General features: G+C 31.0%; 1 protein-coding gene across 3 annotated transcripts in view; it reads left to right on the top strand.

Moving 5' to 3' along the window:
- LOC123004806 (slit homolog 3 protein-like) overlaps positions 1 to 18,955 on the top strand; it is a 76,915-nt gene that overhangs the window by 44,932 nt on the left and 13,028 nt on the right. Inside the window, exon 3 of one of the 3 annotated variants that reach the window (XM_044398247.1) lies at positions 2,252 to 2,382. The gene's annotated coding sequence lies outside the window, so the exon portion shown is untranslated. Of the gene's footprint in view, positions 1 to 2,251; positions 2,383 to 6,811; positions 6,878 to 9,804; positions 9,929 to 18,955 lie in introns of those variants that run through there. The other 2 variants (XM_044398248.1, XM_044398249.1) reach the window with 2 other exon arrangements.

Raw genomic sequence — 18,955 nt, 5'->3', positions numbered from 1 at the left:
AATTTTGTAAAAAAGGAGTTTCCATTAAAAAAGGAGTTTCCAAAAAGGAGTGGGTTTCCATTAAAAAAAAATTTGCAGAACTCAAAAACAAAACAAATTAAAAAAAATGTTATTAAATTTTTGATAAAATGTCATATTTTTGTAGTAGTTCATCAATAAGTTTTTTAAGTTTAAGGAAAAAACGTGTGGATCTTACTTTTTTCCTGGTATAGTTTATTTAACACCAATATGAAAAATTTTCAAAAATGCAAAATCCTAGTTATGGAATATTTTATTCCAAAAAAAAATTGTAAATAGTATATTAAGTATTAAGAAGGGTAAGGACATTTTACCGATTGAAGACAATTGTCTGAGAGCGGTAGTTCTTAACGTTGGTCATGTTTATAACGTTTTTTCCACGATAGAAACATTTTTACATTGATCTAAATAAATTATTTGAATAAAAATGCCAATTGTGTCATTCCATTTTTACCTAAAGTGTCGCCACGGTGTTTTACGAATTGTTATAAATTGAATGAATTATTGTTAACAATAGTTGAGGTTCATGTTGCCTATACGAAAGCTTGTTGATAATTTGAAAAAAATACACCTTTGAAAAAACAGTTTAGAACATTTCATGAGTTTTCTCAAGAAAAATGTGTTATTCAGAATCCCCCGGTGTAGACAGTGAAATCAAACAAGCTTGGAAGTGGGACATTAGTTGTTCATCACTAATTCCTGAAAAATCAAGATTTCGCTATAAAAATGCCTATAAAATCTTTAAAAGCTGGTGTGAGGAAACAATTAGTGAAATTAGTGAAAAAAACCTATTGAAGACGCCGGAGGATTCACGTCGCATTCAGCAACAATTTCTGTTAGCGCTACTAACAAAGAAGCCAGCGGAATTCGTAATTGTAGTAGTTGTACGTTTAATTTTAATATAAAATATATTGTTGGGACTATATTGTTTATAATAATATTTATGCTATCAATAAATGTTTTGTGTATTTTATCTGATTAATGTTTGAAATTACTTACCGTTCCAAAATGGTAAGTAAATTACTTACCGTTCTGTTTATCATAGAAACCAGTAAATACAAAACAAACGCGGTAACTAACTAAAAGCGTTCTATAGTGCAAAAAATAATAAAAAGTACAATTATGACTTTTTGAAAATTGCACAATTTGATCACTCTGTTTAAGGAAAACAATTGAAAATTATGTCAAACAATAGCGCAAACGTTTTTTACCAACATTTTTCTTTTCATGCAACACCGAATAAAGTGCCACTTATATTCCCACGGGAAAAAATACCGATTTTTACTTTTGCAATATCACTTTTTTCATGAATATTTTGTGCATGGAAGAGTTTAAGTCGTGTATTTTTAAAATCTAGCATAAAAATACAAAAATGGGCTGATTACGGGTCTGGAGTACTAGAAACCCATACTTTTGTGAATTTGTAAAATGCAAATTCGTGTTTTGCGAAAATTTTATGTTTATATTTTGTCGGCTAGAAATCAAGTTAGACGTTATTTTACGTTTTAGAATTCACTGGAAGTACATTTTTCAAGTATGTTTATGCACTTGTAAAATGTAAATTCGGTTTTATCTCGTCGTTGCCAGCGTGAATGTATTTGTGACGAAGCCCGCCTCGCAACACCTTGTTTTCAACCAACTAGGAAAACTTTTTCTAATTGCACAAAACTCAATGCTTTGCCAATAAATATTCGCATGTTCTGTGTGTTATTTATTTTCAAGCACACATTTGTCAAGAAAATCAAATCAGAAATTCCCCAATGTTTTGTTTCCAGTGCAGCAAGTTGATTTATTTGCAGTTTGCTCGCTTCTAATGATGGAAACGGCACATCAAAAATGTATTTTCCGCTATGGATCGACTGATGCGAACGGAATTATCCGAAGGCATTAATTTGTGATGGCGTGAAAAACAACGAAACGTGATTCTGGTTGAGCTGCCTTCGGGGGCTCCGACGATATATGAAACGGAAGCAAAATGGCGGGGACCACAAAACACTGAATCATATAGAAAATAACGCGTTTGTGTGTTGATGAAAGGAACAACTCGACTGTGATGAGCTTATCGCCGATTTCTTCTCACATACACAGTGTTTGCAAAAAATTAACTAGACCCATATATATCCTTGTTTGGAATCAGTCAGTTTAACAATGCAATCGATAAGTTTCCGGAATTGTATTCAAAGTTTTGATACTGTTCCGAGAAGTTGCCATCTAATTGGATTCTATTTTTCAGGTGAAGGCGAACTTTGCAGAGTAAATAATGTTGCGATGTTGGCTGAAGGAAACTTTTAATTGTTGCCGATTGAACTGATGATGTCAGTTATGACTTCAGTTTGGACGCAAAACTGGCAAGGTTAATTTAAGGTAAGCTTAAAACAATTACACTACCCACCACAACTAACTGGACAACTAAAATTTTGCGATTTTTTACTTTGCAATATTTTTGTTTATTCTTTGCCGGATTTTGATGAATTTTCTAGTTTTCTAGTTTTTGGTTTTGTCTTGTAAATGTAATACCTAAAAGACGAAAGCACTGTTTTTTTTACTGTTTTTTATACTGAGCTGTGGTGTGCGGTAGAGACAAACTTAAGTTTTTTTCTGATTTCAAATTATTGCCCGTTCTTTTCTAAGTTATGTATACCATATTTTCCATAATTTTAGTTTTTGAGATATAAACCTTCAAAAAAAGCATTACATTCCTGATTTCAATAAATGTTCGTATTAAGTAGGCCGAATGTGCCAAAATAGCATGGAAGCTTCAAATAAATAATCGTTTTGCTTGTTGTAATCCTTTTAAGTTCCAAATTTTTCAGATTTTTTGTGTTTAATGACGTAATTGTGCTCTTTTGGTGACATAAGCAATAATTTTCGATTTAACTACCTTTTTATGTAGCCTGCTTTCTGGACGAATATTTAGAAACATTAGAAAACCAACGTCTTTTTTTAATGCTTTGTATCTCTGGGGCACCAGAAGATAAAATTTTGAAACAAATTGGTCTAATTCAGAAAAGAACGGACAATAATCTGAAATCAGAAGAAACTTAAGTTTGTCTCTGCCCCACACCACAACTCAGTATAAAAACACAGTAAAAAAAAATATTGCAATGTGAAAAATCGCAAAATTTTAGTTGTCCAGTTAATTTTGGCGGGCAGTGTATTTTATTTTTGATTGAGTTTTTTTTATTCTCTTTTATTGTGAAATATCCGTTTTCGAAAAAACAATCAACATTTATTATTTTGCAAAAATCTCACAAAGTTTACAAAGGAGACTTCACAAACTCTATATTGACAAAAAAACTAAGGTGTTATACAGGTGCGCCAGAACGAGAAAAATGCCATATAAGGATCATGGAAAAAATATTTAAAAAAAAATATCTATATAAATTTCTAAGTTATGACGGTTTAAATTTTGCACTTTGACTCTATTTATTTCTGTTGGAAAAATAATTTTCCATGTTTTTTGCTATAGGCCATTGAAAGAGGAAACAGGGAAGGTGTATCCTAAATTGTAACTCTGTTCAGTGTTATTTGTGGCTTTTTTTATTGGCAAAATTTTTGTACCTTTATTTAATAATTGTAAAAAAACATATACAAGATCATCAGTATCATTAAATACACATAAAAAAAAATGTCAAATGTCAAAAAATAAATGTCAAATTTTTTGACAGATAGAATTTAAAAACATTAAACATTTTTTTTATGTTCTTGGTATCTTACCTTATTTGAAATTTTTCTCCGGGGCGCGAGTTCTAGCGCAACCAGTGTTTGAAAAAGTTGAGTTATTGCCATTTGTAATTTGTCATTTAAAAAAAAAATGTAGTAGGCTATGAAACATCGACTCTGAGTTCGTCTTTAGCTCAAAAGAAATCGACTTGGAAAAAGTTGGTTAAGTTATTTTAAATGGTTCTGAAGTTATGATTTTTTGGTGCACGACTTTATTTTGCACATAAATTGATATAAGTTAGTTAAAAATTATTACATGTATGTAATTCTAAGAACTCGAATGAGTTATATCGATAATTTAGTGACGAATCGAAAAATATAACAAAAATTTGGGGTTTTTATTAAAAAAAAAAAAAAAAAACAGAACTTAGATTGTAAAATATTTTAGGAGTATGGATTAAAAGAAACAAAAAAGTTTTAATAAACAAAGTAACTGTTTCGGAGATATGGAATATGAAAATTTTTAGAATTTAAACTGAAATTTTCTCTTTTTTGTTGAAACAGATTGCAAATAAATGTTTTAAAAAACGAATAATTTTCGATATCTCCGAAACCGTTATTTTGCGGACCCATGTTTATTAAGACATTTTCATTTCTGTGATGTTTTACATCGTAATAAGTATTATGTTACAAAAAATACATATTAAACATTACACCAAAATTCTAAAAACATTAAAAATATGTAAGAATTAAAAAAGAATAAGAAAAATAGCATAAAAGTAGTACAACATGAAGTAAGACATATAAACAAAAAAATAAAATTTGAAATTGTCACGTATATCTTCCGAATTTCTTTATCTTTTTCATTATCTTTACTTTCTTCAGATTTTTTCGACATTTGTAGTTTTTTTGTGATTTTCTTGTTTTACGTTTCTTTTCTTGTATCGTTTTTATTTTTTGTTTTCTAAATTTTTTTGTTATATGTTTTCCCAATTGTTAAATTACTATTTCAGGTTTCAGGTCAACCACTGTTTCTTTGTTTCGTATATAAATAATAAGTTTCCTCTTTATTTTTTGTGTTGCCAGATTGGTTTGCTTTTTTTGTTATGCCATGACAAATTTTTTATTCTCCGTATATTATTCTCAAATTTCACATCATTATTTTTTATTTTTATTAAAATAATTTGTCTCATTTATTTCAGATTAAGTTTTCATGTTTTTATTTAATCCAAAACACTTCAAGTGGACTCAAAATTGGTAAAGTCGGTAGCAAAACAAATGAAACGACGTTTTTTTTATTTAAAAATATTAGTTCTTAATCACAGTAGTTACAATAGACCAAAATACTACTAAAATATTTCAAGTGGAGGTAAATCCGTTCTTGTTAGTGTCAAAATTAAAAAAAACACGAATTTTTCGTTTTTTTTTTTAAGATAATAATATACCAAATAATAATGGTACTAATCTACTAATCATAGGTGGTAATGTACGCAAAACATTACAGGGGATTTCAAGTGAACTAAAATCAGGTTACTTTGGTGTCAAAATTACACAAAAGTATCTATTTTTGTGTTTTACATTGTAATAGGGGAATAAAATACACATTACATACCAGACCATTATTCTTAAAACTTTAAAAAACTGTAAGTATATTAAAAAAGCAAAAGAGCTTAACAAAATTCGGTACGTAATATGTAAAACGTATGACCAAAAAAGAATAAAATTTATGAAATTGTCAATTAAATCTTCTTTCCTTGATCATAATCTTCATTTTCTTTAGTTTTTTTTCGACATCCTCAGTTTTATATTTGATCTTCTCGTTTTTATTCTTTTGTTTTTTAAATTGTTTATTTAAATTTTTTTTCAATCTAAAATCGTTACTTTGCGGACCCATGTTTATTAAAACTTTTTTGTTTTTGTTTGTTTTACTCCATACTATTACCTCCTAAAATATTTTACAATTTTTTTTCACACCTTTTCTTTCATACCGTTAAAAAATCAAGTCGACAGCTTGGATAGAAAAAAAGTTGGAGCTTGCACGTATTTCTGGGTCACTCTGTATATTTACAAGGCAATTCACGAGGAGTTGAGCCTGACCAAATTCTCGATGCAACCACCATTACTTTTCGCAAGTTATTTTGCGACAACTGTAATGTTGGTTGCATCGAGAATTTGGTCAAGCTCCTCGTGAATCACCCTGTATATGGTTTTACACTAACTGATATTGGTAGACATGCAAAACAAACATTTGTCCCAATGTCCTCAAACTAATTTCAACGCATTCTCATAATCAATTTGTTTCTCATAATCAATTTATTTCTCATAAAAAAATTATTTGACCACAAATCTTATCAAAGCATAATGAGTTCAACAACTTTAATTTTTCTATTTTGTTCCCGATTATGAAAATGCATGAAATTACTAGTTTGGATTAAATCAGAAGACAACCGAGAAAGCGTAAATTGATTAGAGAGACAAACACAATTGGAAGTTTTAATAAAACCTTGCAACTTTTCCCCGAGTTTTTCTTTTTTCGAGGCGGTTTTCGTGCTCATTTTTAATTTCAAGTTATGACAAAGTGCAAACTCACAATCTGGTTTGTTTATTGTTTTCGTGATATTTAAATCAAGCTATCAAGTTTTATAATTGAATAAAAAACCAAAAGTTAATAAGTAATTGAATCGAAGGAAAAGAGACGTCTTAAGGAAACAAGTGTGTGACATTTATGGCTGCGAAAGTCGTAAAAAGCCGAAGGTAATTGGGAACGGTGTTAAACGTGCTATAATGTTTGCGTAAAAGGAAATCTCATTAGGCCGACACTAACATTTTGGACAAATTTTCATCCAGTGAATTTATCACAGAATTGCATCGCTTTGGGAAGTTTTTCAAATGGATTTACTTTAAATTAAATTATAATTTTACGCTCACGTTTTAAATTGAGCTGTCACAACAATCCAGTTGAATCTTTTGCTTCTGCTTATTCTTTTTTCTGATATTTTTTAAATGTCTCTAGTTTAACAAAATTTATTCTGTGTGAAAGTGCCACGTTTTTTAAACCGTTAAAATAAAGATAAAATAAAGCTAGAGTAAAGAGGCAGTTCGAACTCGCAATGGTCTAATTTAAATAAAATGACTGTGCAAATGAAAGCTTGCACTCGTTTTGGAAGTTTCGCTGTAACACATTGTGCTGATAAAGGTCTGTCCTCTTATCTCTTTCATTTCGTGCATGCAAATTAGAACTTTTTCACAACTTGTAAAAAATTAATCTTTGTAAGGGGATGAGGCACTAAAACTACACTGAACACAAAATCCAAGTTTAATTACGATGTTTTAAGCAAAATTTTCGAGAAAATTTGAATTCTAGTTAAATAATTTTTTAATTGTGATTAATTTTAACCCGGGCCCAAGCCAATGATTAATGCTCTTTGTCAGTAACATATTTACATACTGCTTGCCCCATTTGCAGTCGTTAATATTTTATGGTATTTTTGCACAGTTTGTGTGCCGGGTGCATGACGGCTATAAATTGACATAAATATTTATAACATAATGTTGAGAATTAGAGAAAGCAGCTGGTTTGTAACGAATCAGTTTGTTTCAAACGTCGACAAATATCTCCATATTTCATGAAAACTTTGGGAAAACAACAAGAATAATCAAATTGTAACACTACCCCAAAAGTGCTATATAAATATTTTAATAACTTTTAATGAATTAAAATTTTTATTAACATGTCATTGAAAAGTGATATTTTGTGTTAGGGAAAACATACATTTCTCTGAATTATAAAATGCAAGCTGTTGACTGAAACTTTGATGATGTGATTTGGTGCACAGTCGTAAAAAGTTTGTTGTGGATGGAAACGTGTTTTCCATAACAGCTAAACGTTAATTAGCTATGAAAAGAGTAACATTGTTGAAAAGGGAAAAAATTATATTTGTCTTAAAAAGACAAAATATTTTTTCAATAAAATGTTTAACATTCCAAAAAAATAATATACATTTTTTTAACAATTATGTGGCTTATAAATTTTATCTGATATTTTTTTTTGTTTTTATGATTTTCTTATTATGCCTATTAGAATTAGAGAAAAATTATTGACTTTACTGGGGTCTAAATTCAGATTTACTTGCTAGAAAGCGAGACTTTTCGCCGCTGCGCCTTCACGTTTCCGGTCACTGGTTTGGCTTTAATTAATTAATTTTTTTTGCGTTTCTACATCTTATGCATTTTTGAGTTTTGAGAGTTTAAATTTTGCACTTTGGGTGTATTTATTTCTGTTGGAAAAATAATTTTCCAAGTTTTTTTGCTACAGGCTATTAGAAGAGGAAACAAGGAAGCTGTAACTTTGTTTCAAGTTATTTGTGGCTTTTATTGGCAAAATTTTTGTACTAAATAATTATAAAAAAACATATACAAGATTATCAGTATCATTAAACAGACATAAAAAATGTCAATTTTTTTTTTAGAATTTTGTAGAATTTTTTTAAGCATTTTTTTATGTACCTGGTATCTTATCTTACTTGAAATTTTTTTCTGGACGCGACCTGACCTGATACCCTAATTACTCAATATTACAAACACTATTTACGTCTAAAAGAATATTTTTACTTTGATCATTTTTAAGATTTTTACTTAGGCTATTCTTCAAAAACTTTTTTTATACTTGTCTTTATAATCTTTTTTATTATACCTGCATCATAATCCTAAATTAAAACACGCTGCAGCGTGCGTAATTTGGCCTTTATAGCACGCTGAAATTTTTAAGTTGTCTAGGTAACAAGAAATAGTAAAATGTCTGGACCAATTACAACGTGAAAAAATGTGCTTAACAACGTAAACTAGCAACCGTCTCTACGAAAACGATTCACAAACAACCTTTGATAATTTTATTGTGTTCACATTTTTTCAATGCTCATAAAAGATCATAAATGGGCAGGAATAATAAAAAATAGCGTATAACACTCGTTTATAAGCGCCTTTAAAACACTTACGACGTTAAAAACACTCCGCTGACGCGTCGTGCTCTTAAGCCCGTCGTGCGTGTTTTAAAGGATTGCTTATAAACTAGTATTATAATATACTATTATGCACTTTTGTAAGTGTCTAGTACCATTAGAAGTGCCAAAAACGTTAAAATATAGAGAAAAAATTATTTAATTATTTGTTCTCACGTTCTAAAACTCTTTATTACTAAGTAGGAAATCTATAAAAGTTAATTATTACAAATGCATTAGAGGTTTTGTTATAATTGGCGCTTAGTTACTATTAATAAACATAGATTTTTGTGTAAAAGCATGTTTTAAATAATAGAGTTTGATATAAAAATCGCAGACGGCTCAGAATATTAACTTTCACCCAAGTGTCTCGCCAGTCATTAGGTTCTTTTTAATCCATTATCTAACAACTTTTTTTCGCACAGCAACTGGCACGAATCCTCAAGCTCTACGAGAATTTCACACGTCTCATTGAGTTTCAATAGAAAAAAAAATTCTGTATGGATACTCCCGACATTTTTCTCGTCATCTCCTTTCCGAATCGAAAATTTCAGATAAATAAGAATGATAATAATTACCGCTGCCTTGACATTAAATTAAACTTTGTGTGGATGTTCGTGTTACGTTTGCAAGTAGATATCTCCGAAGTAAACCATCAAATTACAATAGATTTCCACAGGGATGAAGCCAGACAATTAGAAGGGTTTAATATGCTTTACTGTTGGCGCTGTTATTACAATACCACACAATACTGCAGACAAAAATGTCGGACAAGCGCTTCGTTTTCGTTTCAGCGAATTTTCACGCGGCGTAAAAACCGATGGTCAGAGAGATTTTTTTTCTTTTACTGGAAAACTTATTTACTTAACACAGAGCAAACGCACGGTTTACGATCGTGTGCTTTCATGCCGGCTTGTGTAAATATTTTATATATTTTAGTCAAAATTGTCTATAAAATTTAGAAACTCGTCTCTTTGTTTATTCAGTTGATTTAATTGGAGAACATGTGAAAGCAAATACATTTTCTAAATATACACTCAGCTTTTCGATCAGTTTCCTCTAATTACGACGCGTTTCATCACGTTTGGTAATTTTTTCGTATCTGACGTTAATTAATCAAGAAACGTGTTATGTTGAGCATTTGGCCTAATAGGGGCCCAAAGTGGCGGGATAACAGCAGAGGTTGGCAGAACTGATGGGCCCCCATCTAAAGCTATCGTTTATCCTGTCCAGTGGTCGGTTACCGTTGGGTATGCATAGATCATTATGTCTAAAACCTCACCCTGGAGCGTCCGACCGCAATCACCCTCGCTTCACCTACGAATGTAAATACACACACATGGCAGACTCTTATTATTATGGGTGATGTCGTCGCACAACTCCTTCGTAAATATTTGATGTAATATTCTGTATTTGGTTGAATTAAGGTTCAAGGAAGGTCTTTGCGAGGACTCGCGCTTAATCGATAACGAGGCTTTCATCACAATTCTCATTAAGGCACTCAAGGCTTAATGAGAATTATTGCAATTGACAGCAAGTAGAAAAACGAGATGCTGTTAACTTAAAAAAAATGTGTACAACTAATTTTTATTCTAAAAAAAATCCACTGACATTTTATTAATTCATTATACAGGGTGTTTCACACAACTTTACGAGGCTTGCGCCTAATGTACGCACCTAAATATACAAAAGTCACAAAACACTGGATACAAAAAATACACATTTAATTATTTAATTTTTGGAAACCCATGACCGTAGTTGTCAAACTAATCACTGTTTTATTAATTGTCATAAACTGCAGTTTTTTAGAAACAATTATTATTTGTATTATCAAGAAATTGCATGAATATGATTCTAGTTTATCTATCTTAATCTCTAACTAACAAAAAACGTTGCAATTTTTTAAAGGGTGAACAAACTAGAGAAGATTATCTAATTTTTCAAAATTTGTAATCGAATTCGTATTGGAATATGTATTACTGATTGCATCTTTCAGGCGCAGGTCTCGTAAAATTATGTGAAACACACTGTATAATTCCTGTAATTTCAATTGAAATTTGGGTTCTTTGAGTTAGCGTCAATTTATAAAGAAAGGTCGTTTGCCCGCATTGTAAAGAGCATCTTTAGCACAAAGGGAAGGTTTATATCACGGTAACTCAGTACCAGAGGCAAAATCATAACTACAGGAATTTGAAGAGACAGCGGGATTTATAGATGCGTTGAATTGGTGGTGGGAAAAGACGACGTTGGATTGGTGGGACATGTAGGTGGGGTTGGGGATAGTCGTTGCATGTTTGGCTGGGAGGTGGGAGATCGCACTATTCGAAATGCTATAAAGAGCATGTCAATGTTTTCTACTTAGGATTTTGGAAAAGGTAAAGAAAATAATTCTTGTTAGAATAGAAATATTGTCAATTAGGATATTATGACCGGTTTTATGATAAATATTTGTTCTGAAGTTGCTCCTCACAAGAGCGGGCAAAACGTTGATCTTTTTTTCTATAAATTCACGCGGTCTAACCCAAAAAGACCAAGCTTTCAATCTGACACTGGCCACGAAAGCCTATAATTCCAACTTGATTTTCGTAATGCCAAAAAAAACCTTGTAATCTACAAATTATTCCAAATGTCACACAATGCAAAAATAATTATTAATAGATAGTGATAATACTGATAATGATTAGTTCCGAAACTTTGGGTAACCACTCGTGGCAAAATATAGAGGGTGTTTGCGAATTACGAGCAAATATTCTAACTACTAAAATAATTTGTTATGAAAAGTCATTTTGAAGACCAAACGAACCTTGTATACTTACAAAAAAAAAATTCCATTTTTTTGTCATGGTTTTCACGAGCCGTTCAGTGTATCTGCCGTTAGGTGGAAGTAAAACTATCAATGAATGTTGACCGTGCAAGTTTTTATGCACAAAAAAAGTATAACTTTGTGCACAAAAAAATTATTAGTGTTTACAGGCGGTCACCAAATTAGTGTACGTATGAATACCAATGAATACCCTGTGATGCAAAGAGTATCACCAATTAGAAATCACACGGAATATGTGTACAAACCCAAGTTTCTCTAACCTGGAAGGTTCAAGCGTGCATTGCCATCTAAGGACAACATTTTAAACAATTTTTATAACAGCATTGACCCACTAACATTGACACTGATCTGCCTTAATGTAGCTATAATTTTTTTATCTTTACTCTGTTTACATACATACAGGATGTTTCACACAACATTACGAGGCTTGCGCCTAATGTACGCACCCAAATATACAAAATTCACAAAACACTAGATATAAAAAATACACATTTTAATTATTTAATTTTTGGAAACCCATGACAGTAGTTGTCAAACTAATCACTGTTTCACTAATAGTCATAAACTGCAGATTTTCAGAAACAATTATCATTTATTCTATCAAGAGACGGCATGAATATGATTCTAGTTTATCTATCTTAATCACTAACTAACTAAAAATGTTGTAATTTTTTAACTAGAAAAACTAGAAAAATTTTTCAAAATTTTTAATCGAGTTCGTAGAGAAATATGTATTATTGATTGCATGTTATAGGCACAGGCCTTGTAAAATTATGTGTAACATCCTGTAGTTTTTTTCTTATGATTGAATGAAAATATTGTATTAAATCATAGGTGGAGACGGGTTTTCAGTCTCAACTTATATTTAATTTTAACTTAGAAATGACGTGTTTTCAGCAAAAGTTAGAAATTGAAAAGTTGTTTTTTTTTGATGAGTTCTATTAGTGGCTAGAATATTTGCTTTTGCGAATACTTGTATGTGAAACTATTGCTTTTATCACCGATTTCTTCAGATTGACTTTTGAAAGTTGTTCATTTTGGTGCAACCGCAGGATTGCATTTGTGTTTGAAATAGACTACAATCTCATGAAGCTTTGTTGTGGTGGATGTATAAACATCCGGAATTTCCTGATTTGAAATATTTGACTTTTTTTGTGCTAGAGCCAACATTTTACTATTTTTGTGCCACTGTTTTTAGTATTATTGTTAAAATTCTCTACCCTATTTAAGCGTCATTTAGGCGTTACGCCTCGTTTTCTTGAGAAAATAAAACTATCCCACCACTAATTCCTTACCGTTGTTTCCTTTTAAGCAGGCGGAAATTGTAGCATCACATGATCCCTAGACCATCTCGTTGTGTTTCTCTCAACGTCTTTATTCAGTTACAGTCTGTTTTCCTTTCAGTTTTTCACGCGCTGTTTCAGCACTAACAATGACAAATTAATTTTAATTTATACGAAATGTTTTATTTTTAATGCTTTTATTATCTAAATCACTGTTATCCTGTATTTTATTTAAAATTGTTTACGAGGGATTTGTTCATGTTAACAAACGAAAGTAAGTTTTTTGCCGTTATAATTAAGATCAAAACTGAGATAATTTACATGAAATTAACCGTCGTCTTTAATTTTAATTCCTTTCGGAACAATACCTCAAGAGAGAAGCTTCTTAAAACAGGAAGCAGCTTTCGAAATTTCACTTCCTTTATTGTGAAAGAAAACCTATTTTTTGGTTACCACCCTTCATGTTGTTTAGAAATTAACCGTAAAATATTCAGGCTAAAAACACCCCAATGTAGATTTTTAATGAGGAAAATTATTTATTTCGGTCTTCTCAAGCGAGCTACAAACACAAAGGATAATTTCATTAATCCGAAACGTGAACAAATTTAACGTGTCCTGGGAAGCGTGATCAAATCACGTTAATCTATTAAGGGTGCAAGTCGCATTAAAATACCACTAGAATCGAATTATTAAACAGCACCAGCGAGCGTAGTGAGAGAATCCTTCTATAAAAAATTGAAAAAAAACATATTAATAAAAAAATATTTGTTTTTGTCAAACAACACACAACGTATTTGCGAGAATTGATTTCTCTAAAAGTATCGAAAGCTTTTTCTTTAAGAAATTATGGCTGACGCATCGAAATCCTCGTTGGGTCTAGTGGGAATCAAGAAACAAACTCCAGACATAAAACAAAAATAAAACTTAGAACCCATCTTACCATAATCACGTCCTCCTCTTAGGAATAAATTGAAACGACTTAAGATGCTTGTAAAAAACCAAACTACCTAGATTATACAATGAGATAATCTAGTGTCACCAAAACAAAAGGAAACATTACATTTCAGGACTTCCAAACAAGACATGTCAGTTTAACAGACATTTTTAATTAAACGCTTAGTTTGCTAAAACCGGACTTTGTAATTAAACTAGTTAAAATTGGTTACCGTAAGCTGCAAGTTTTCTCGTTTCATTAAATCTCGGTTTGGATTTTATTGTAAATTGCGTGTGGGGGAATGCGAAGGCGTCTTTATTCGCAGATGCTCAATAAAACCTAAAACGTGAAATATTTCGCATTTATTTGAACATAAAAATTAGATAAAAATGTAGGAATAACTAAAAATTGAGGTATTAACTTTAAGAAATTTTAAAGCTGCGCCACCACGCCTCTGGCCTGTATGTCTGTTTTAATCCAATATAATCACTCAAACACAAAGTTATTTTTTGCGTTTTAGCAACGTTTTAAGCACGTTTCAAGCGTTTTTACGACTTAAGGTAAATAGACTATTTTTACGATTTTACTACCGCTTACCTCCAAACACTCAAAAAATTCGTAATTTTTTAAACTTGACCCAATAACGTTTTATGCACTTTTTGAGTTTTTAAGACCTCTAGAAATGTAAAAAACGTTATATGGAACAATTCTAAACTWAACAATTTTTTTGATTTTTATCAAAATTTGGTCGATTTTTTTCACCCGGAGCGATCATTTGCCAATAACTCCGGATTTATTGGTGATAACCTCTTATGTTTGATATGGTTAGAAAGAAAATTTAATTTTCTATCATATGCAAAAAAATCAGTGTTCTACGATAAATAGTTATCGAGAAATTTTCTGATAAAGTCAAAAATATCGAAAATATAAATTCGACTATAACTTCAAAACAATTACGAATTTTGTAGTTTTCTTGACGCCAATCGATTCCCCAGAACATTTTACATAGGTTTACGTCAAATATTATATCATTGAGACACAGTTTTGCCGGAATTTACAAAATAAGAAAAAGTAATAATTTGTTAAAAAATAGTGTTTTTGAACATGTCTTAGATTTCAACCTTTCTTATCTGATAGATTTTGACGCGTTTTTTTGGAGATATTGACTTGACTTTGGCATCAGTCGATAGATTTTTTTACGTTCATTAGGATGTTTGGAGATATTGACTTGACTTTGGCATCAGTCGATAGATTTTTTTACGTTCATTAGGATGTTGTTGAGCTTTTTTCTCTAAGTCTAATAGTTTGGCAGTAATTGTCGTTCAAAAAGTAGCAATTTTCAAAATTGTGAAACTTTAAATGCGTTTCTTTACGAAACTATAAGCCTTAGAGCAAAAAGTTAAAAACCATTAAAACTGCTTTAAATTATCTATCTAATGGCGCAAACCGGAAGTCGCTGCGGGTTATGGTTCCGGGTACAGAGCCATTCTTAGTATTTTTCATAGAAAAAGTCATATCTCAAAAACTATGATTTCTAGGTCAAAACGGTTTGTACAGGCGTATTCTCTTGTTACAGTACTAGTTTTTTTAAGAATAAAAAATTTTGGACTTTTTGGTCAGAATCGGATATAGTGCTTATGTTCTTAACTTTATTACTCAATATCTCAAAAACTATGCAACGTAGAGTATTTTAACTTGTTGCATCGTGCTCAGTGTGTAATTTTACGATTTTTATTAATACAGGGTGCGCCAGAACTTGCGTCCCAGAGAAAAATTTCAAGTAAGATAAGATACCAGGAACATGGAAAAAATGTTTAAAAAATTCTATCTGTCAAAATGATTTTAACATTTATTTTTTGACATTTGACATTTTTTGTGTCAATTTAATGATACTGATGATTCTGTATGTTTCTTCTTTCAATTACTTAGTAAAGGTACAATAGTTTTGCCAATAAAAGCCACAAATCAGATTGAATAGAGTTACAATTTAGGATATAGCTTCCTTGTTTCCTCTTCTAATAGCCTGTAGCAAAAAAACTTATTATTATTTATATATTTATATAAAATTATTTTTCCAACAGAAATAGAGTCAAAGTGCAAAATTTAAACTTTCATAACTTCGAAATTTTTACAGATATATTTATTTAACATTTTTTCCATATTTCTGGTATCTTACCTTTTATAGCATTTTTCTCTGGGGCGCGAGTTCTGGCGCATCCTGTATTTTGCTCGATTTTCGCAAATAATCGCCATTTTGTGTTTAATATCGTTGGAAAGCACTTTAAATTTCCTATCTTATTTTTCTATCTCTGTTTGCAATTCTTCGTTGTTATTTAAATATAAAAATTAGATAAAAATGCAGTAACACCAAAAATGTTTACCTTGCGTCACGGTCGGTCAGCGTTTTCGTTATTATCAGCTCTCTCACTACTCATTTGGTATTTTCATACGCACGGCAGAGACTATAAACATATTTAAAAGGCAAAAGCATGGCTGAATTTGCATATTAACCGAATTATGGAAATGTAATTAGTTTGGAAACCCAGATCAGTCTAGCAAGCTGCCAACATAACACGTTTAATGTCGAAATGTCGTTTGAAAATCGATTTTTATTCAAACGTTGCTTTTAATAAATATTGGAAGTTGTAATCATGTCGTTTAATTGGACCATCAAAAGTTAGAAGGGAGCAAAGCGCTTCAAGTTTAATAATTAGAATAAATTTGGAACATACATTAGTGCTGTGGGGGCAGATGGGGTGCACATGGTATAAAGTTAACTAATATAAGGGATTGGGATTCCTTCGAGGATAGTTCCAGGACTACATCCCTCTCACGACGTTTGCAATTAACTAAACATCAACTCGGATAAAATCCTACTTTGGACACAAATAGACCGAAAGGATCAGGAAACTAAATTGAGTTTTAATTTCAAATAAGGCCAAACCCTTCTTCGATAATCAACTTTAAGAAACTCACAAATTTTGTCTGAATTAAATTATTCAACTAAATTTTTCGAATTTTTTTGTTTTTGAATTTGGCATAATTTTTAATTTTTTTAAATGACAACGTACTATAATTTTTTTTTACAAAAGCTATAATTTAAGGATTACAACTGTGCATTTTAATCAATTTAGTCTGGTCAAAATAGACATTTCAAATAACTAAAATTCCGACAGAGCTAAATTTTGGTGGAGATCTTGGGTACACCATTAGGAATAAAATGTCAAAAGTCCCCATCGATCCCATATGTGCTAAAAAAGTTATTCGGGGTCAAAGGTCAAAATTTGATGTTTTTTAGATTTTTTTCGAAAACAGTAAGCTTTATCAAAAAAGTAGCCCGGACAGTATATATAATGGTCCTTATACTTTTTTTTCTACGAATCACCATTTCTGAGATATCGCGATTCTAAAAGTTGAAGGAGTCACGTTCTACATGATATGCACATACAGAGTGCGCCAGAACTCGCGCGCCCAAAGAAAAATGCTATGTAGGGTAAGGTACCAGGAATATGGAGAAAATTAAAAAAATCTATCTATAAAAATTTCGGAGTTATGAGGGTTTAAATTTTGCACTTTGACTCTATTTATTTCTGTAGGATAAATAATTTTTCAGGTTTTTTTGCTACAGGCTATTAGAAGCGGAAACAAGGAAGCTGTATCCTAAACTGTAACTCTGTTTAATGTTATTTGTGGCTTTTATTGGCAAAAGTTTTGTACCTTTACTAAATAATTGTAAAAAAACATACAGGGTTATTCATAAATATGAAGCAATATTTGAACCTTAAAAATGACCTATAAAATGATGTTAATTTAAATAATAACTCGTGTCCTATCTCTACTGATAAGAATTTTACAGCCCTCGGAATGTGGGTATGGAAATTTGATTTTTTTGTAATAACTTTGGAACTATTTGACCAAATATTATAAAATTTAGAACATTTCCCTGTGACAACATACCCTTTAAACTGGTAATCACGAAAACCGGATACATCCACTCAATTTCCGGTTCCAGCAGTTGCAGGTCACATTTTCTGTGTTTTTCCATTTTTTTGCTCTCTTAACACCAATTTTTTATTGCCCAAATCGATAGAGTAATCAGTTTCAAATAAAAAACGCATAACCTTTAATACCCCTAAAATGGACCGTTTCAAAGATATTTTAATTTAAACTGAGGACTGCACAACGCTGAAATAAAAAAATAGGGATTTTGAATAAGTGGTATCCACGGCAACCAATGACCATGGTCACATAAATCCCTGCCAGGCATCTGTTAACTTTGACGATAAATTTTTGTGAATTTTTTATGAATTAAATTCTTTTATTAAATATTTTCGATTAATTGTCTAATAATCGTCCAATGTCAAAGTTGACAGATGCCTGACAGCGATTAGTGAGACCATGGTCATTTGTTACCGTGGCTATCATCCATTCAAAATCCCTACTTTTTGGTTTCAGCGTTCTGCAGTCCTCAGTTTAAATTAAAATATCTTTGAAACGGTCCATTTTAGGGGTATTAAAGTTATGCGTTTTTTATTGGAAATTGATTACTCTATCTATTTGGGCAATAAAAAATTGGTGTTAAGAGAGCAAAAAAATGGAAAAACACAGAAAATGTGACCTGCAACTGCTGGAACCGGAAATTGAGTGGATGTATCCGGTTTTCGTGATTACCAGTTTAAAGGGTATGTTGTCACAGGGAAATGTTCCAAATTTTATAATATTTGGTCAAATAGTTTCAAAGTTACTACAAAAAAATCAAATTTCCATACCCACATTCCGAGGGCTGTAAAATTCTTATCAGTAGAGATAGGACACGAGTTATTATTTAAATTAACATCATTTTATAGGTCATTTTTGAGGTTCAAATATTGCTTCATATTTATGAATAACCCTGTATACCAGGTGAATAAAAAGTATGGAACGAAGCGTTTTTCTCGTAAACTAACCACTTTACAAAAAAAATAATTAGTGTAGCATAAAGTCCAATTAAAATGTGACCATTTATCAAGAATAACATTTTTCGATTTTTTTTTAGTTTTCGAGTTCTGGAAAAATTTTTTTTTTTTTTAAATGGCAACCCACTATGGTAATTTTTTTAATTAAAGATTATGATCTAAAAATAACCTCTAATTAAACAGAATTGTTTTCTAGTCAGTACTTTTTTTTAATAAATTGTTAAAGTTGCGTTCCGAGCCCATCACGAAGATTTTCCGAACTTGAACGAGGGAGTCGTTTC

This window comes from Tribolium madens, unplaced genomic scaffold, assembly GCF_015345945.1.
Source record: "Tribolium madens isolate multiple individuals breed KSU strain unplaced genomic scaffold, Tmad_KSU_1.1 Scaffold_20;HRSCAF=117;Tcas5.2_LG4, whole genome shotgun sequence".
NCBI lineage: Eukaryota > Metazoa > Arthropoda > Insecta > Coleoptera > Tenebrionidae > Tribolium > Tribolium madens.
Note: the sequence above shows the minus strand (reverse complement) of the source record. Positions and strands in the feature narration are given on the sequence as shown.